This window comes from Cydia amplana, chromosome 14 (assembly GCF_948474715.1).
Source record: "Cydia amplana chromosome 14, ilCydAmpl1.1, whole genome shotgun sequence".
NCBI classification, from domain to species: domain Eukaryota; kingdom Metazoa; phylum Arthropoda; class Insecta; order Lepidoptera; family Tortricidae; genus Cydia; species Cydia amplana.
The window spans coordinates 13,018,858-13,041,459 of record NC_086082.1 but is presented as its reverse complement, the minus strand read 5'-3'; the positions used below and the strand labels follow the sequence as shown (position 1 = coordinate 13,041,459).

At 38.6% G+C, this 22,602-nt stretch overlaps 1 protein-coding gene across 1 annotated transcript in view; it reads left to right on the top strand.

The window, feature by feature from the left end:
* The window catches only part of LOC134654203 (beta-1,4-N-acetylgalactosaminyltransferase bre-4-like), a 325,142-nt gene that overhangs the window by 57,179 nt on the left and 245,361 nt on the right, over nucleotides 1–22,602 (top strand). The gene's annotated exons all lie outside the window — the stretch shown is intronic.

The window sequence follows — 22,602 nt, the reverse complement described above, 5'->3', positions numbered from 1 at the left end:
TGGATTGGATCAGGATCAGGTACGGGTGCATCTGTAAATTGCCATTATGGTTACTTACAAGTCGCTGGCCCAATTTTACAGGTTTCTTTGTTATATGTTCAACGTAGTTAAAACTAGACTTAGTCATAGTTCCATTCAACGACACACCACATGCACCAAACATAATTTCTCCGATGAGCTCCTTTCGCCGATGAGGTTACAAGCAAAATGGACGAGTCAAAGATGGATACGGAGTACGCGTGCGGGGGGAGGGGCGGCTAGTGCGTTTAGGAATCTTGTTATTAGTACACTTTACTAATATCTATAAAGCTATTTACTATTTACGGAAATAAGAATAAAACTCATAAGAATAAGAAAGGGACTTGTTATTACAAGATTACCAAGTATAGAAATCAGAATTGACTTATAATTATTAATACTCATTTGTAGCCACCGATTTTAATAAATCCCATTTGTATTATCTAGTAATCTTTACGTACTGTAACTAGTACACCATTTATAAACTCAAGGAAAGTTTTATAGAATTTATACAAATCTGTTATTCCGAGTAAAGAATATTAATTTCACGATTAAGTAAAACCGTTTTGTATTTCCTATACTATGAAATTAATAAAACTTACTTGAAATTATATTATTTTCTATCGCCTAGAAAAAAAATGTAAAAATTAATAAAGTTTGATAATCCCGTCTTTTAGAAAGCAGGTTTTTAATTCGAACAATATTTTTTCTCTCCGTGTAGGGCTCATTTAAGATGACTCACGTTAGACCGGGCTGGCCGGGCCTTGTCCGGACCGGAGCTTCCGGCGCTTACTTTTCTATGACAGCTGACAGGTGATCACGTGTTTCCATAGAAAACGAAGCCCCGGAAGCTGCGGCCCGGACACGGCCCGGTCTAACGTGAGTCATCCTTTAGTTAGACGGTGCGAGAACTCACATGCGAGTTTCATTACATTGCGTTGTTTGATCGGTCGGCTGAGTTGATGTAACCGCAATGGTTCGCAATGTAACTAAAATCGCATGCTAGTTCGTCCATAATGAGCCCATGGATGCTTTAATAGCATTCATTGTATGCAGAGATCTATTAAGTCTTCCTTTGCGTAGTTATCGTCTATAAGCTTGTTTACTAAGCATTGCCGACTACAGCAGTAAAGTTACCAAGAAATCAAAAGCCAACCTCTTAGGTCCAAATCTGTTCTTAAAGAACGCCAAAAGCCTGAATGCCTAGCGCAGCAGCCTTTGTGTCCATTCCATTCTTAAAAGCAGCTTACCTATATAATACGAAGTGGTTAAATTAACATTATATACCTATTGATATTTTTGACATAAACTGTAACAATTTTTTAAGCATGAACATTTAGTAAAATCCTATATAACTGTAAATATAAGTACAAGTATAAGTAGCGTAGTATAAGTAGTCTATTGTGTGCCCTTACAGGGTGTCATGAACTGGCCTCTTAAATTGTAACACCTTATTATGTACATGACAATGCAATATTGAATAAATGACTAAATGACTAATAGTATACGGGATGTTTTTTCAACCTTTAAGGCTTCGTCACACAGCAGGCGCGTTTTCCGGGCGGCGCGTGAGCGGGACGCGCCGCTTTTACATATAAAACGCTCACGCCCCGCTCACTCGCCGCCCAGAAAACGCGCCTGTGTGTCGAAGCCTTTAGACATATTTCATGAGGGCATACTTTTTCTATGGGACCAACCCCGAAATTGCAAAATAAATTGCTGTCCCATACATTTTGGAAGATAATTGATCAACAGTCGATGTGTTGTTCGGGACAGGCAATTTTATATCGTTCCATAAAAGTTGCTCAGTATGGCCTATTTATTTACCTACCGTAAAATGGGGTGAGTAGGGGCAAAATTGAAATTCAAACCTCGATAACATTTTATTTTTACATATATGCAAACTGAATGGTGTATATAATAAGTGTTCCGGACGTTTGTATTTTAGTTTTTATTTTATTTTGGGTAGTTCCATTTCATAACTTTGACGATAAACAGAAAATCCCACCTCACCCCGTAGTCCCTCGTAATTGGGGTGAGATGGGATTTCATCATTTCATACAAATGTGATTTTGGAAGATTGTTGGATCGATTTTTTTTATTATGAGTATAACTATAGTACCTATAGTTCCATTTTAAATTGGAATACATTATTTTTGTAGCAGTAGTCTTAAAATCCCTTCTCACCCCCCTTTCATCCCTTCTCTCCCCATTCATAACCCAACTCTCCCTACTCACCACATTTTACGGTACTTCGCAAAATTTGGCTAAGGATTAAAAGCATCCCGTATACCAAGTACTAGTATAATATATAATATATGCTATATAGACGTCTCCAGAATTGTACAAAGGTTTCACTTACTCTCGGGATTTAGATTCGGAGCCGGATTAAACCAGAGGCGTATTTACAAATTTGGCGCCCCGGGCCATTTTGATTTGCCGCCCCCCTTCATCAGTGACGATAAAGTATTTTATTTAGGATAAAACCTGCAACAAGTACCTTTGGGGTGTGAAATAAAAATAACGAAACATTTACCATTTACTCACATAGGCATTTATATTTTTTTCATATGTACAAATTGGTTGACAAAATCATCAATGACGCTGTCGTAATTTAAAACGTTCGTAAGCTCAGCTTCTATATTAAGAAGAGCTAAGCTATTCAGGCGCTCTTCGCTGATGGGCCCGGCCACATGTCAGCGGTGCGACGCCGCCGCCGCCGCGCGGCGCCGCAAACCGCTCTGCGGCGTCGCCCGCCGCACCGTAAAATTTAGCGGTGCCGCCCGGCGGCGCCGCGGTGCCGCCGAGCGGCGTGCGATGCCGCGCTGCATAGTAAAGAATAAAAATTCGACTACCAGTTGTATGATCAGACATGAATCCCTTCATACGTGTTCTGCTCTTGCTGTTGTCGAGGTGATATTTTGCTTAAAAGTTCTTCAAAACACGGCACAGACATTCGAAAATAGTTATAAAATTTATTTTCAGTCATCTTCAACGCCTCGTATTTTATTTTGAAATGATTTCCATCTTCATTCATTATACGAAGATGATGAGTTCACCCAATTTTTTCTTTTTAATTGTTTTTTATTTCTGCGCCTTCTTAACAACAGCAAGAGCAGAACACGTGTGATAGCGCTGGCGGTACACCGAGAAATTCAGTAAAGAGCGTACTCCCATCTTAAAGGCCGGCAACGCGCTTGCAACCCTTCTGGTGTTGCGAGTGTCCATGGGCGGCGGTAATCGCTTACCATCAGGTGATCCGTCTGCTCGTTTGCCTCCTATATCATAAAAAAAATGCTGCAAATGATGTTAAAGGTATGAAAATCGGTACGATTGATCTTTAGGACATTTGAAACAATTTGACCCGAAGCACCAACAAATAAAAAAAAGAGATGAGGACTTCATATTTTTTTGTATGGAGTTAAAGCGCTGGTGGCCTAGCGGTAAGAGCGTACGACTTGCAATCCGGAGGTCGCGGGTTCGAACCCCGGCTCGTACCAATGAGTTTTTCGGAACTTATGTACGAAATATCATTTGATATTTACCAGTCGCTTTTCGGTGAAGGAAAACATTGTGAGGAAACCGGACTAATCCTATTACGGGCCTAGTTTACCCTCTGGGTTGGAAGGTCAGATGGCAGTCGCTTTCGTAAAACTAGTGCCCACGCGAATTACTGGGATTAGTTGCCAAGCGGACCCCAGGCTCCCATGAGCCGTGGCAAAATGCCGGGACAACGCGAGGAAGATGATGAATTAAAAAAAAAATGTTTAGAAACATATCGTGTGTGCTATTAATCGAAAGGGCTTTCTGAGCCGATTCTAAAAATATATCATATCATTATATTTCAGTCATTTTTTTTAATTATAATAAAAATAGTTTTCAAAACATACCAATAAGTTTGGGCTTCTCCAGATACAATACCGTTCAATTTTTTTTGTAAAATATACCTCAAATTATACCTAATATGAGTACATTAAAAAAAAAACTAATTGTAAATATTTTCAAAATTGCTTTATTAGGATTAGATATGAGGATATTAGGTATAATTTGAGGTATATTTTACAAAAAAAAAATAACGTTATTGTATCTGGAGAAGCTCAAACTTGGTGTGCCTTGAAAATTAGTTTTATTATAATAAAAAAAAATTACTCAAATGTAATGTGATATATTTTTGGAATCGGCTCAGAAATACCTTTCGTGTAATACCACACACGATAGGTTTCTAAACAATTTTTTTTATTCTATACAAAAAAAGATGACGTTATAACTCCCCTCCTATTTTTTTTTTATTTGTTGGTGCTTCGGGTCAAATTGTTTCAAATGTCCTAAAGATCAATCGTACCGATTTTCATACCTTTAACACTATTTGCAGCGTTTTTGGCGAACCGCTATCGCTATGAAGGGCTATGTCTGATCAAACAACTGGTAGTCGAATTTTATTTTTTATGTACTATGCAGCGCGGCATCGCACGTGTCGCCGCACGCCGCTCGGCGGCACCGCGTGCGACGCCGCAGCGCGGCACCACTAAATTTTGCGGTGCGGCGGACGACGCCTTAGAGCGTTTTGCGGCGCCGCAGATTTCTGCGGTGCCACCCGCGCGGCGGCGGCAGCGTCGCACCGCTGACATGTGGCCGGGCCCTGGAACGTAGATAATTTTTTATTCTTTTGAGTGCAGAAAATGATCGTTCTGCACTGCAATTAGTCACTGCGGTGCAAAGAAAAATGCGCAATGATGATATTTCTACATACCTATGGGAATGCTTCTTTAAGGCCCTTATTTTTATGAGTAAGCTTAGTTGCCTTATTAAGCTCATTTTATTTTCGTAGGCGGTCAGAAAATGTTTTAATAAAACACATTCGTCTTGTAGGTCTACCGCGAGATCTAACGGGTATACTGTTTGAAGGTTTACGGCACTCCTTACTTCTGCCTCAGACATTGTGTCTAATTTACCTAAGAAGACAAAATTGGCCGTCACTACGTCGTATTGACGTTTTGCGCTTCCTCAACTCGGCTAACAACTGATGAAACTGATCACGCCGTACTAATACTTCTTGAACGAAAATGTTGCTTAATTTAGGTACTTGTTGGTAGATATTTTAAGCAATTGGTGGGGTTTGAAGCGTTCGTTTGTTTATTAATTTAAATGTCAATTAAAATATAATAAAAAATATAGCTAAGTTTGATTATATAAGGCGTCCAGAAAAAGCCGCGAGGGGGCGGCTTCGCCGCCCCCCCGCGGCTGCCGCCCCGGGCCATGGCCCCCTTGGCCCTAGGGTAAATACGCCCCTGGATTAAACTGAGCTGCTGAAAAGATTTTGTTGGTAGCAAGCAGAGACAGGTAAATATTAAAGACAATACGTTTTTCTACATTTCGAGCACATAAGTGTATTTTGATTTGAAGTGTGCAGCGAGAATGGAGTAAGGGGTTATAGTAATAGGTTTCTTAAGGTGACGGTAGAGGTGGGTAAATTTTCAGATTCTGTCAATTTACCCCATTTCACACACAAGCGCACTTCACGCACACTACCTCACTTTACTGGGACAGGTCACTGACCCATCAAGTTTTTTTTTAAGATAGCGTTTTGAGTTTAGTGGCCTCCTTTTAGGAAAAGCGTTCCATTGAAAGAAGAAAGAGAAACAATACATTTAATCTTGCTTTCCTTGTCTGTTCATGTCACACGTGACGTATTTAAATTCTAATAATTCATTTGGTTGTTGACAATTTTCTACATTATGGCTTTGTCGAGATACGCGTTTTCTAAAGTTAAACCGAATAAAACCAGATGTCATTAAGTCAGATGTAAAATTTTATTTACTACTCTATACGACTTTTCATAAGGCTCAAAATCAATTAAATGAGAATTTAAATAAATAAAGTTCCGGCAGGGTGCAAAATTTAATTAAGGCGGACAAAATAAAATTTGAAAATATATGGAAACAGTGTTGGCTAATGTACCCCTAATATCTTACACTACTTACTATTAAATTAATACAATTAAAATAAAAAATATTATACCGGTATTCCACCGGTATTATTTCAGTGCTGAAGCGATTATCTTCGATCGTAGCCTTGATAATGTAGGTGTTGATAGTTACTTACGGCGGTAGGAGCGGCAATGAACCCCGTGCAGAGTAGAACGTGAGGTGCGTTGGGATAAGTGCATATATCTACTTATAATTCTTTGGCTGGTTGGTAACCCTCTATATTTTATTTTTTGTTTTACTGTTATTAGGTTAAGGGAGTTTTAGGGAGTGAAAAAAAAAATGATTTTCGTTTTATGCGCTCGCGTGATTGCCGATGGATTATAATTAGACAAAAGAACTTGTTTTCCACGCATCGAATGTAGATCCCTATGACACTTCCTCCAAGTCTTCTCCAATAATGTTTATACCGTATTTTAATTACCTACCTTAAATGTTACATTTCTAAATATTTTTTTTGTGCTATACATACTTCAAAAAAATCGCTGGAGGCCTAGCGGTAAGAGCGTGCGAATTGCAATTCCGGCTCGTACCAATGAGTTTTTCGGAACTTATGTACGAAATATCATTTGATATTTACCAGTTGCTTTTCGGTGAAGGAAAACATCGTGAGAAAACCGGACTAAACCCAATAAGAGCCTAGTTTACCCCCTATGGGTTGGAAGGTCAGATGGCAGTCGCTTTCATAAAAATTAGTGCCCACGCCAATTTATGGGATTCATTGCCAAGCGGACCCCAGGCTCCCATGAGCCGTGTCAAAATGCCGGGACAACGCGAGGAAGATGATGATGATGTGACACATACTTCCAAAAAAATCTACAAATATTTTACGTGACAACTGCTTATAAGTAAATATTATGTAGGTACACTTATAAAGTATAAAGTAGAAAATATCTTATAGGTACATAATATAAAAACCGATCATGTACGAGTAGGATTCACCATGGGTTCCACAGTTACACATTTTTATTGCATATTTTTTGTTTAAGACCAACTCACCTATTATAGGACATAGGTCTTCCATTAATCTTTTGGCGTTAAACTATTTTTTGTATATGTATTTATGTAATACAATTCTGAGTTAGGTTATGGTACATTTTTGCTCACCTACTTATAGTTATGTATTATATCTGATATGTGAGATACCAAACCTGATACCAAAAATCGCCGCAAAGTTAAAAGTTCATTTATTTACGTTACTCATCTTCGGATCACCGACTTACTACTTCCTTACTTGACATATGTGTAGTAATTTTAATTGAACTAGTCCAGTAGTTTAAGGTGAAAATTGGCTTTAACAAAATGGCAGACACACGAGTGATCTTATAAGGGAGATTATTTTCCTTGAGTGAATGGTATGCATTTACCCCAATGCACCTCACGTTCCACGCGGCGCGGCGTAATCTGGCCCCTATTTCACCACGGTGACAGGTACGACAAAAACATCACTGTTATTGACGCCATAGGCATCCATGGACTACAGTTACCGCTAACACTGATTTAAACTTTCACGATTTTTACACATTATTAAATTGTACAACGGAACCGCAAAACGTTCAAGCGGATAAACAAGACCAAGTGCGTGTAGTTCGAAAAACTCGCGCGGTTAGAAGATGCTGATATCAACTTAAGCCAGTCTTCTCCGAGACCACGGGGACAACGCCGTCCTCGAAACGTCGGAGGTAAATCTTAAAACTTAGATACGCGATTAAGTCCCGTTGTACAATTTAATAATACAGTTACCGCTTACCATCGGGCGGGCCGTATTCGTGTTTGCCACCGTCATTGTACCTATTATTAAAAAAAAACTTTATTATATCGGATAAAACAGACATTTCTCTCGCGAAAAAATCTTGTGACAATTGTCACAAGATTTTTCAAAGAATTTTCGGTAAGTCTTGACAGGAAATGAGTTCTGTGTCGCAATTTCGATACAGTTGCCGTGTTTCTTGTGACAATTGTCATTAGCTTCGCAAAATAAGAATTTTTTAGTGGCAATATAATGGAGTTTATTTATTTATTAAAATGTTGGTGGCAAACAAGCACATCGCCCGTCCGATGGTAAGCGGTTACCGTAGCCTATGGAGGCCTGTGACGTCAGCAACAGTGATGTCGACAACTGTCGCACCTGTCACCGTGGTCGTAGTGAAATAGGGGCCAGTAAGTACCTAATAATCGCAGTGGTCTTAAGTGTCACAGACCCTACTGGCGCTTAAGTCCTTTATGACAATTTCTGCCTATTTAAAATTGTTCAAAAAAAAAAGAAACCGAATAATTATATCGGACTACCGAATTTTCACGAGAATCAGTTGAGAAATGTGATATGCAAAGGAGAAGAATTCGGACATACGAAAGCATTTTTGCCCAATTTGAAACGGAGACCTTCGCCAACGCTCGGTCAATGATGGTTTAGGTACAGCTAGCTGCAGAGAAAAGGTACCACCCCTGCATACAATTATCTATCTGGTCGTACCTTTTCTCTGCAGCTGACTGTACACCTATAAAAATGGTTGTCCCTGCTGTAATTTTATACCGGTACCGTACTTTGTATTTCAACCGGTATAGTTTTACCTTCAAAACGAACCGGTATTGATAAATAATAACGGTACCATACCGCTTATACCGTAAAGAAAGCATGATGCAGTCTCTGCTTTGCACAATTATTGTGTGGACAAAATTCTTATAATCACCGAAACATACATACCTACGCACATAATGTCATTGAAATAAAACATTGTTATTTTATAGTAAATTTATATTATACTCGATATATACACATAACAATAACCAGACCGCAGCGGTATTAGCCTGTAAGCTTCATCTCTTGTCTCCAAATCCGCAAAAACTAGTTAGTACTAAATGCTGGTCTTGCTGTTATTTTATTCTTGAAGATTATGGCTTGTTTCTTGATTATTGAGAACAGCACGTAATCGCACACATATAGACGGAACGAACGGCAACAAAGTAGGTGTAGACACTAAGACTTTCAGGTATTAAACGAATTACGCTTCGTATTAATAGGTAAGTAATATTTAAATGAATATATAATATTCTCTAACGTAAATACAAGATTACAATTGACATCAAATGTCATTGACGTACAGAAGTCGTATACTTTTTTTTAATGACGCAAAATTGATACCAGCATAATGAAAATCAATCCCAATCAGTAAAAAGAGTCTTTAAACTTTTTTCATTTTAAGCGGGTTTTGAAGGAACAAGTTACTTAAATTCAATTGTAATCGTATTGTTTTAGGATAGTTTACTGCTGTTTTCGATCGTTACGACCTGTAAATAACAACAAATCAAATTTTAAATAAATTTATTTACCCTGTTTTTTGAAATACAATTTATCTACTGGTATACATTTTCGTATGCGTATATGATGAAATGTCTAAATAATGTCAAAAACGAGCTACGACGAAGTACACGTCTGCTTCGATCCAAGGCCAGCGGCCATCTGACTCGAAGAAGAATTTTGAGTGATGTCGTCAATGTATGGAAATTGTACGAAAGTTTACATTTGGGATTGAATTTCTGTGTTGTATTTGTGAGTAAAAATATAAGTAGATAATAATTTGCTAGTTTAGTTATCTAGCTTTCAAAATCACACAACAACTCAATTACTGTTAAAGGCAAAACTGTAATGCGTGTTGCTCAAACGGAACTCCATATTTTGATTTTTGGATACTTTTAGTGTCGATTTGTAGAGAATTACAGCAAATAAAAAATATTATGCCGTGAAGAGCCGGTACACGGCTTCTTCGTGAACAAATTTACGTATAATTTAATGCAGTTATTAAACATTTCTTGAACAAATTGATTGCACAAAGTGAGCTCTAAATCGAAAACGTCATATACCGTCCCCTTAACAGTCAAATTAACTACTCCTTATGAAAAGTGGAAACAATTTATTTATTTAATCTTTATAGCAGAAAACTAAAACTTTTCGTACAAACGGCGGACTTAATACCAAAAGGCATTCTCTACCTCAACCTTAAGGCAAAGCAGCTTGAAATAATGTGTTGTTATGATAATCATTATGATATCTCCTTGCTGATTTTAAAATAATTGAAAGAGTAACGAACCTTTCCGCACTTAGCCTTTTTTGGCAGTGTATTTTTAGTAAATAGGAAACTATGACATCTCTCTTACAATTATTCGATACTGTTGTGCAAAGTGTAGGCATAGTAGGCATTGTTTTGATAGAGCTCCAAAGTGCAGCTTAAAAGGTTTCAGGCCCATATATACCTTCGATGTTTACATAACACCTTAAAACGTCGAGTGAGCTACCCATTCATCCTATTGCGTTGAATATTTATTTCGTTAATTATATAATTAAATTGAGAGTTCATGTGACCAAAGTGAGCTACATTTCAGAACATTGAAATATATACCGTCAGAAAATATAGCGAAGATTGAATTGAGAATTTTTAATATGACCTATTGAGAACTCGAAGTAACTGGTCTATATTATTAACTCGTCTCTGGTAGCAAGTTTAAGCGTGGGCTCCTCAATGATGTAGGCATGACACTGCGATTTTTCACATAATGTAAGGGTCGTGTACAAATACACTCAGAATTTCTAAAGCTTGTTCGATCGAATAGTGCATTTATATGGCTTATTAGGTTAGATACAGTCAGATGAAACTGGATAGAATAAAATAGATATTTATTCAATAAAACTACTAATAAAGTATTGTACCATCACGCTCCGCGATAATTGCGCCATTTAGGTTCCTAGCTAAATTGGTTGTCCAATACTTACGCTATAGAATTTCCAATTTAGCGAGAACCCTACATGCATGGCCTAGGGGCCCAGGCACGCTAACAATGGTTTTGAGATGGATGGAGAAGAGGCCCCCCCCCTACATTCCAAGTGCCATAACAAGTGCCTAAGACCCTAGTATCTTAATCCTAGACCTAGACTAAGGATGTTGCGGATGCAGATTCTGGATCTAGACGATTTCGTTATAGGTAATGACGAAATTACCTAGCACTTACGCCGCCGCTAAGATGTCCCTGTACCCACTTGTTCGACATCCGCATCCGCATAAGCTCCGCATCGATTTTATGCGGATGCGGATGCAGATGCAGATGTTGAAAATCATGCGGAAGTTCCGCGTTTGCGGATGCGGATGCGGATGTACGCAACGTCCCTGACCTAGACTAGCAACACATACATAGTAGTCATAGTACCAAATTTCACAAATGAGTACCGCTTTAGTGAAAATTCTACTTTGAATAAACTTAGTACGAACAAAAGTTCTGTGGTTTCAACTATGTATTCACGTTAAATTATGCACACGTGTGAGTTCAGCTGACGCTTTAGCAGTTCTTTCATTTATAATTCAGCAGCGGTGTGACTTTTCACTCTTTTTTTTTAGCAAGTGTTTTAGATTTGACGCGAAAATAAGGCTACTAAAGTATCGGCGCTCATCACTTGTCCCAGTAGACTTAGCAGCAAAAGTGCATATCCATTAGATCTATTCATGACAAATAGGACGTTAATATTAAGTTTGAAATAGTGGTCATTAAGGCCGAATCAGCCATGCACACATCTCTCTGCAAGTTTGAATAGTAGGTAAATCGTTTCTTTGCGTACTCTTAACAAACCGTAGGACACGCAATGCAAACATCGTATAACATTATGTCAATTATGTGGTGTGATTTGGCCGGAACATCCTAAGTCTAAAAGTTGTTGCTGCAACAACAACCAAAGGTATTTTATTATGAAGGTTTTTTGACGTGAAATGTGCCAAAACAAGTGTAACGAAGTGTTTTTTAGCGTGACCACTTTTCAGTACATTCGAGTATACGTACCTACGGAACACAAGTCACGATTACGCCTTCAGACCTCTTTCACATTCATATTCATATTCTTCGTACGTAGCTTGAATACCTGCTGATTTCAGGCTGCCCTATCATATTGTGTATTGTGAAAGCCCTATTGTGGCTGCAATACACACTTTTGAATACAAACGTTATTGCGCCGTATTTGAAAATATGGAGCTGAAAAGATTGCGTACGTGGGTATTTATACTGGCAATGTTGAGTGTGTGGGCGGGTTTATGTAGGTTGATAAGTGTTTTGGTGGAACTTGTTGTTTGTTGACAGAATATTCCATCCTACATATGTGTAGGCAGCAAAAAAATCAATTGGCTTATAGTTCGCGTTAAGAATACATCAGTAAAATTATCACTGTCCGCCGGCCTAGCGATGCTCGTATTCAATCAAATCGTTCCTAATTAGAAAGTATGCCTTCAACTGATCACTGTGAATTTGACTGTCTAATTAGGAATGATTTGATTGGTTACGGACGTAGCTAGGCCGGCGGACAGTGATGATTTTACTGCGTTCTTAACGCAAACGAACTATAAGACAAGTAGGTACAGTCACCACACGGGATTGTTACGCCATTTAGGGTCCTAGCTAAATTGGTTGTACTTATGCTCGACCAAACTGATTTGTGACCCACCATACAGCGTTTTCATAGTGTCATAATAATTTTGCTTTTGAAATCAATGTAATGCCAATGACATAGTAAATTTACTAATAATAAATGTAACTTTTTAAACAGAAATTATTTTTCTCTTATTACTCGCTACAATGTAAATCCCTGTAGAGATCCCTTAAAGGGATAAGTTCACCTTTGTACTAATGACGAATGTTATTTTTCCTGTTTTGTTCTGATTTTTGTACTGTGTTTTACTACTAATGCATATCTAAATGTGACATGATAGACTTTGGGGGGTTTCTCTGAGACGGAGGCACGGTTTCTTTAAGGCAGCTTTATTGTTACGTATTATAGGAGTAATATCCCCCCGCTCCTAATCCTTTCCTTTGTGTCTGGCATCAGAAGGTCCTGGCGATATTTATTGTGTAACTGTTCAAAGGCTCGTAGTAAACCTTTTTCCATTTGTTCGCAATATTTCCTTAGCTCCTTAGCTCCTTTATTACAATATTCGATACCTTTACTTAGGACTTAAATGCCTAAACTTTGAATGATCAATACGCGTAAGTGTAGCTATACCTATAGACCAATATACGTGTCTCCTAATATCCATCCACATAATCCCTTATTTTGTGTCTGGCATCAGAAAATGCTGGCGATATTTATTGTGTGACTGTTCAAAGACTCGTACAGAAAGTCACATTTTCTCTTAAAAACATTACGTTGCTATGCAGTCTGAAGTCGTCAATTCTTTTGACAGAGCGGGCTCTCCCGTACGCTTTAGAAAAACCCGACCCCGTCGACAATTTATTGACGGTTTTATGTCGGATATCCAATTTTCCGACCACTACGTATTAAGCATGGGACTAACTTTAAGGCCAACCGTGGCGGAAAAGCGGATAATTTACGGGAAGATGTAGATCTTGTGCGAATAAAAGTGACTATGTGACTTAAATGAATGATCTTAATTTACCAACACTCGCCGTGCTAACTGCGAGCCAGATATATTGCTAGTTATGGCAAAACATATACATGACATTTGACATACATATTTATTTAAACTTATGATTATAGTGTGATGATTATAGTGTGTGCACGCCTGCCAGCCTATTATGGATAGCTTTATCCATCTTTATCCACGTGATAAAATAACTGTCACTGTTTAACACCGTGGGAAAGAAAGTGACGGACACCGTTTTATCACGCTGTCACGTAGACAAGAACGACCATCATATCCGTACTGCATGCAAGCTAGGTACATGATACACTATATATTGTAACATCCCCATACTGTATCAATGCAAATGAATCATTTCTGATTTCTGAAAAATAAATCCATTCCACCGCTCTCATTAGTTAGAACAATCTGTGGGCGGAGGGAAAAATGCCGCCACGACGGTTCGAGATAATTTTAATTTATTGGAGCGTGTGAAAAATGCTTTGTGTTTTAATATTGTAACTTTACGGGTCTCGAGTGAGTAATGAGCGGCAAAAAGACAAAGCAAGTGTTTTATTAACAAACAAAAAAGGGATATTTTCTTAAACGTGCGCGGAAATGTTCTCATTACGATCGTAATAAATGCCGGGAAGAATCTCGTGGCAGGTACAGGCGAAATGCGCCGACGACATTGTCGGCCTAGGCCCGTAATATAATTTTGACTCGCATGTGCCATGAAGAGTCGATGTTTTGATAACATTTTTCGTGTTAAGTATAATATTTGGGAGTATAAAAACTCAAAAATGCGCGTTTTCCCAGAGATATAGATCGATTTTTCGGCCCCGAAAACCCCCATATAGCAAATTTCATCGACATTGTTAGAGCCGTTTCCGAGATCCCCGACATATATAAATATACAAGAATTGCTCGTTTAAAGGTATAAGATAAACATTTAACAATGTTTTTTTTTTCGTTATAGGTAAAGTGGCCGCAACGTACCTCAAAATCACAGAACGCGTAAGTTAACCTGCCCTAAATACTGCCCCATACAAGCATGCATAACAGCCGTAACAACCATTCGACATTCAGTAATTTAGATTTTGTTGCGAGAGAATGGATGCGCGTGCGTAAACGTGCACGTGCCCGTTGTCATCATGTCATATGCCCTGCCCCCGCCTCCTCCAAATCATCATCTCATCATCGTGTTTACGCGGATGTCGTCGCCGGTCCGAAAGTCGCATCGAACCGGGTTAGTGTACCTGTAAAGGGTACTGAAGAGCGAGCGGCTCCCAAGGAGAAGCTCCCTGTTGCCAGTGTGGATGAGGAGGATTTCATACTGGTATCAAGAAAGAAGAAGGCGCGCACGGCGCCTCGTAAGACTCAGTGTGGTACCGCCGAACTGGCTAATTCTGGCTTGCGGATTGCTACACCGAGTAAGGCGCTGTACGTATCGCGCTTGCATTACACCGCCACGGCTGCTGAAGTGGTGGAGTATGTACACCAGAAGACCGGTTACACGCTGAGGGTGTTCCAGCTTCGATCGCGCCACTACGTGCACTTCAACTCTTTTGTGGGGCGCGTGCCGCGACCGCTGCAGGGGACCATCGAGTGCGCTGACTTCTGGCCGAAGGGTGTCGTGTTTCGGAGGTTCCGGGGCAAACTGCCGAATCCGACACAGGAGCAGCCGATGCAACGGAGCCACGCCGTTTTATCGACTAAATAACTAGTGTTTAGTTTTAAGTTTATAAAATACATATGTATGTTAGTCTGTAAGGTATTTGTAATATGGGCCTTGTTGCCTGAATTAAATTTCTAAATAAATAAATAAATAAATAAATATGGCTCCTCTACACGATGGGCCAGCGCCGGCCACTCCAAGGTACGCAGCCATACGGCAGAATGAGATAGCAATATCACTTGCTCCCTCTAACGCATAAATGCGTCCCTTGGAGTGGCCGGCGCTGGCCCATCGTGTAGAGGAGCCAATATACAGATCCTTATGAGAGACAGCACACCGCTTGCGTGACGCGTGCGTGCACGGCCCCAACATTTTAGCGCACGTGCACGTCTACGCACACGCAGCCGGTGTGCTCTGGCCTTAAGTGTACGTTCAGGAACACAAGGTATTCGTGATTACGTACCTACTGTGACATCTTTTATAGCATTTCGCTGAGAATTAAGTAAGGTATTCACAACCAAATCCATACAGGCATAGAATTGCTTACCTAAATCTTCCAAAATTAATACAAGTATTGACATTATTTCATTAGTGTTATTCAATGTTTTTGAATTACACACAAGTATCAGTAATGTATTTTCCGTCACGTTCATGTGAAGTGTCACATATGCGTATTATGCGCAGATTTGGCTCGGTTCTGAAGTTCCCAAGTTATGTACATGTGGAATACAATATTGTTATGCTGTGGAGTTTTACGGATTCATGTTGTGGGGGATAAGAGACAAGCATAGGGCGGTTTATATTGCGTAGTGCGTAGTAGGAATAGAGGCCTTGAAGGAATAAGTTTGCCAAAAATTTCGCTTTCGACGCAAGCTGTGTAAATCGGAATGTAATTCTTATCAGAGTTAAGTAGTAAATATAAATTAAGTATTTATTTTATTAAGTACAATAAGTGAGCCAGATGAACAGTGAAGTAAAGCAAAGTTGAATCAATATCAATTACGATTTACGTATCATATAATATAGGATTATAGGTACAATAAGTTGCGGATACGGACGGGAAAACATTTTCATGTAAAATGTTGCCAAGACGAGACGATATGATACGCACTGTCAAAAGGCTATCAGATCTCATGTAGAGCCAATCCTCTAACTCTTCTCGTTTCGTTACTACAAGAACAATTGTACTTAATGTACTTAAATATCAAAAAAGTAGGTGAACAGTGTTTTTTATTTAACATGGGCTTATAATGTGACTGTACAATAAATAACAAGTAAATACATGAAAATTGCATATTTTTTACAAATTGCCTAAATAACGAAATACTAATAATATCTCTTCCAACTCGGACTCCGCGCTAAAATTGGGTTCCGTTGTATCCCCAGAGACGTTCTATCGAAGAATAATGATACGACGGGCGATCTCGTGTTGTTGCCACTTGATTTATGAACCCCGTGATGGAGTGCTGGGATCTGCACACATCTTTATCTTATAGCTACATTTACGTCAATCTTATCTTATAGTATAAAAAGTTGAGGGAGAAGACGCTAAGGCAGAACATGGTTATAAGTGGCCGTAAGATTTAAGGTACCGTTCGGATTTAGACTACAAAAGCATTACTGCTGCCGTAATGCGGTGCAACATTGCTGTTGACTGCATTGCTGCCACAAATGTCAAAACATTGGTCGCCGGGTTTTGAGTAAAAAATATTTTGAGAAACAAACCCAAAAAGCGAGATGACGCTTTCCGTTATTTTGATGTTATTTTTTATTGAACAATTTGTTGTAAAATATAGAATAAATTTTACAGGCAAGCCAATATGTACACCGACAAATAAAAAAAATACGAAATAAACAGTACCTATACAAAGTACAAAACATTAATAATACATAGTAGGTATAAAACAAAGTAGGTTCCCGCTGTCTGTCGGTCTGTCCCTATGTATGCTTAGAATCTAAGCCTTAGATCGTTAAAACTGCGCAACGGATTTAGATGCGGTTTGTTTTAATAGATAGAGTGATTCTCTTGAATCTATCTATATGGAAGGTTTATGTATAATTTGTTAACCCGTGCGAAGCCGGGGCGGGTCGCTAGTGAATAATATAACAAGACACCATTTAGGTAACATAAAATAAAGTGACAGCCTGTAGTCTAGGTATACATCAACTCAAGAAAATCGGAGTTCCTAACTAAAAATATAACGGCAAATGGTTCGACGCTTATAACTTTTCATATTTCCGTAGGTACACTAGGGTGCGGAAGTCCCGTAAAACTCATATGGGCGTTACTCGTACTCGCGTCAGCTATTAGTGAAACTTTCCTAATCACAGTGTAAAAAATGGGGCTGGCGTAAACCGCTATTAATTTATTAGTAACAGTATATCTACTTGTACAGCCTACAATTTGTCATTGCTGGGAACTAGCGGGTGTATGAATTCAAAAACATACATAATAGGCTACATGACTAATTTTCATTTATGGTATCAATCGATCGGGTTTGTTTTTAGGATCAAGTGTCTATATGGGACCCATTGCATTAAAGTAACACAAAAGTCAGAAATTGTAGTTAAAGGCCGACAGTCGCACTTCACTCGCGAAACGCCATAAACAAAACGGCCAGGGGCCGTGACGTCATCGCCCATCTTGTAGTATGGACAAAACAAGAAAATTGCGTTTTTGTCGGTGAAATATTGCGTTTATGTATATAGTTGCTATACAATATTTTTTTGGATGAAATGTAAGGAATCGAATGGTACCCTTACTTTTATCGTTTTTGGAAGTTAAAAAAAACTTAAATTTTGAAACTTTCAGGTCCTGTATTTTTGTAATTTTTCAATATTTTATTTTAATATCCACGTTATTGTGATAAATTGCTCGTTTGCTATCTATTTTACTAGATTTTGTTATAAAATTCAACATGTGTCATCATCCCTATTCTTCTACAATTATATTCATTGTTTTGGGTTTCGGTTGGGTTAAGGACACAATTAAATGGTTGATACACCTTAATTGTCGAGAAAAAAAATTATATGGTTATATTTCGGTAGATTTCATAAAAGTCGGCTTGCATATTTTGAGTCCATTGGGGGCGTTGCCCAATTTGCCCATGGACACCAGCAACATCAGAGGGGTCGCAAGTGTGTTACCGGGCCTTAAGAGGAGTACGCTCTTTTCTCTTGAGCTGCCATTGTAGTAAAAAAACAACGGGTGGCACTCGAGGATTGCCGGCAGAAGTGAAAACTCAATGACTAGTGCAAAATGCACTATGTATAATTGAGGTTCACGCCACCTGGCGTTAGCGTTAATTACTTGAAACCCCTAAGCATATCACTGTTAGTACTCGAGTTATATAAATATATATTTTTTTTTCAATTTATTTGGGACAAAAAACAGTAACACACAGGGTTAAGACACAGAAATAGAATACAAAGGGTAATAAAGTGTGAGACCAACGACATCGTCCACAGATTACTAGATTACCTACTGATAAATCTAAAATATATAGCGCTAGGTAACAACATAAAGCTAAAAGTAACAAAGCTACGATTACAAAATAGGTTTGTGAATACAGTAACAATACCAGTTACTGTATTCACATATTAATACCAGTTAGAGCGAATCTCACTAGATGGCATTTAAATCAATAAAGAAAAACTCAATGACATTACATGTAACAGTTTTTCATGTAATGTCATTGAGTTTTTCTTTATTGATTTAAATGCCATCTAAATGAGTGGCCATCCAAATCTTACGGTCACGTGATCGTCTTACGCTGTCTCGAGTTTAACATTTTTTCCCCACCTCAAAAGCGCACAGCGCCGCTAAAGAAGTTTTCACTTCAATAATGACAGTAAGTACTGACCTATGTTCTCATTAGGCTTAACAAATTCAGCATTTGTTATCATTACCAATATTCACTCATAAATCATCTAACTAAAGTACTACATGACATATGGCAGTAATATCATGTTTCACATGTGGTCGAGTGTTGAACTAATATTTAAATAACGCCCACGGCTCGCAGTGTGTTTTCAATTACACTAATCACTAATCGATATTGTTTTCGTGCTAACTAGGTTTTAGTTAAGTACTAAGTTAAACACTAATGGCAAATGACTTTTACGTGTTCCATTTAATTATAGACAAATTAAATTGTTTTTTAAATATTCTTTTTCGTTAGTATTAAATAAATAATAAATAAATAAATAAATAAATAAATATTATGGGACAATCTTACACAAATCGACCTAGTCCCACAGTAAGCTCATAAGGCTTGTGTTGTGGGTACTAGACGACGATATATATAATATATAGATACATATAAGTACTTAAATACATAGAAAACATCCATAACTAAGGAACAAATATTTGTGATGAACACACAAATAAATGCCCTTACCGGGATTCGAACCCGGGACCTCCAGCTTCGTAGGCAGGGTCACTACCGACTAGGCTACGGACGGAGGCCGTTAAATACCACAAACTCCCTTTAACTAAATGATTCGAATAAAGGTGACATTTGGATGCCAACAACCTCCTTATTTGCTTCCTTTTTTCTTATGCGCACTGCCAAGGAATGGAATTCCTTGCCGGCGTCTATATTTCCGAGCACATCTAACCCGACAACCTTTAAATCAAGGGTGAACAGACACCTTCTGGGCAGGCTCGCTCCATCGTAGGCCACGTCTTCGCCACGGCTACACCAAGCACCTAGCTACATTACTGCTGCAGCGTTACTGCTGTGGCCTTGACACGGGAGCTTTCATTGTCAAATTATTTGATAAAATGAGTGATGTACGGTGCTTCATCAAGGAAACTAACAGTGACAGCACCCGCGTCAATGCCGCAGCAGTAATGCCGCAACAGTAATGCAGCTGCAGTTGCCAACCGAATGTCACCTTAAGAATAAATTAAGAAAATGAAAATTAATGAAATTAATTGATGAAAACTAATGAAATTAATTTTCATTTTTCATCCATGTTTTTTTTTTCATTATCATTAGTTGACGGCTAACGACAATTTTCATATTTATCAGTAATATTTTTTAGGGACGTCACTGTAATGCTCATTATAATACATCCTTATTTCATCTAGAGCACTAAGGCACCCACTCGATATCAGCCTACGAAACATGGGCGGGAAGGTATACATTTCTGGCCTGATTCCCGCCATCGAGGCGGCCCCGAAACGGCCGATAGGACAAGAGACTCTTGGATGGAAGTTGCTGCGTTCGTTTGATTGCTGGAGCTTACGGGCACGTTTCGGTAAACATGTGGTTTTGCGCTCTAGGGCGCGGTGTGGTAGATTGAAAGTTTTAATTGGGGCTTTACTTGGTAATGTGGGTCGTAGGGCCACTTAGTAATAAAAATGTTCTGGCGGAAATTCTGCATGATGAAGCTAATTTTCTTAATTAAATAGTAGTTCCTGTCGGGAGTCATATGAACATTAAAGTAATTTTAAGGTTTAACTCGCGTATTTTAGGCACTATTTCGACATATTTAATCGTGAGTCTTTAATTGCAACTTTTTAAGTTTAATATCAAATTTTACATACATACAGACCGTATAGTGTGGCCCAAAATACGTTGACCTTTTTAGGGTTCCGTAGCCAAATGGCAAAAAACGGAACCCTTATAGATTCGTCATGTCTGTCTGTCTGTCCGTCTGTCTGTCCGTCCGTATGTCACAGCCACTTTTCTCCGAAACTATAAGAACTATACTGTTGAAACTTGGTAAGTAGATGTATTCTGTGAACCGCATTAAGATTTTCACACAAAAATAGAAAAAAAAACAATAATTTTTTGGGGTTCCCCATACTTCGAACTGAAACTCAAAAATTTTTTTTTCATCAAACCCATACGTGTGGGGTATCTATGGATAGGTCTTCAAAAATGATATTGAGGTTTCTAATATCATTTTTTTCTAAACTGAATAGTTTGCGCGAGAGACACTTCCAAAGTGGTAAAATGTGTGTCCCCCCCCCCCCCTGTAACTTCTAAAATAAGAGAATGATAAAACTAAAAAAATATACGATGTACATTACCATGTAAAAATCCACCGAAAATTGGTTTGAACGAGATCTAGTAAGTAGTTTTTTTTAATACGTCATAAATCGCCTAAATACGGAACCCTTCATGGGCGAGTCCGACTCGCACTTGGCCGCTTTTTTTTATTGCGGTTATTGTTAATCTTTTTAACAAACGTTTGCGTTTGTGTATCAAAGCTCAAAGATAATGTTTTGAAGATAACCTACCTACGTTTTGTTTTATAAAAGGACAAGCGACCCGGCGTCTTCGCACGCTTTACACAAAACCTTAATAAATTACCCACCTAAACCTTCCTCAAGAATCACTCTATTGATTGGTGAAAACCGCATGAAAATCCGTTCAGTTGTTTTTAAGTTTATCGCGAACATACATACACACAAACAGACAGACGCGGCGGGGAATTTTGTTTTATAACGTGTAGTGATTGTAGTTTTAATTTTTAATAACATTTTGTATAAAGTAATTTAAGAAAAATATTCCTGTTCAGTTCAACTCAGCGGTAATAGACAATGTGGACATCCTATTTATTTGCCTGAAAGCTACGAGAATATTCGACGCGATAGTTTATTCTATGCAATTTATTTTTATTTTTATTTATGCTGTATTTGCTCTGAGGATCCTCATGGAGGGATACAGAGCAAAGAACACGCCTCTACATTTCCTGTTTCTGGATATGGAAAAGGCCTTTGACTGTGTCCCTCGTGAGATGATCTGGTGGGCGCTGCGGTCCAAGGCTGTACCTGAGACCTATATTGACACTATCCGGGACATGTACCGCGATTCCGATTCAATAGTCAGGACCGCTGTTTGTGACACCAACCCCTTTCCTGTCACCGTTGGAGTACATCAGGGCTCTGTGCTCAGCCCGTTTCTGTTTAGCGTGATATTAGACGCCCTGTCAGCCAGCATCCGAGACTACCATGAGCAGCCACCGTGGCTATTCATGTATGCTGATGATATCGCGCTGACAGACTCTGATAAGGGCCGACTTGTCCAGCGGGTGAACAGATGGAGGGGGTCGCTAGAGAACGGCGGTCTTAAACTAAATGTGGCGAAGACAGAGTACATGGCCTGCAATAGTACAGATCCTCTACCCGTCCGCATAGGCGGGGACATGGTCAAGCGCACGGATCAAGTTAAGTACCTACACGGAGAGAAAAAATATTGTTCGAATTAAAAACCTGATTTCTAAAAGACGGGATTATCAAAATTTATTAATTTTTGCATTTGTTTTCTAGGCGATAGAAAATAATATAATTTCAAGTAAGTTTTATTAATTTCATAGTATAGGAAATACAAAACGGTTTTACTTAATCGTGAAATTAATATTCTTTACTCGGAATAACAGATTTGTATAAATTCTATAAAACTTTCCTTGAATTTATAAATGGTGTACTAGTTACAGTACGTAAAGATTACTAGATAATACAAATGGGATTTATTAAAATCGGTGGCTACAAATGAGTATTAATAATTATAAGTCA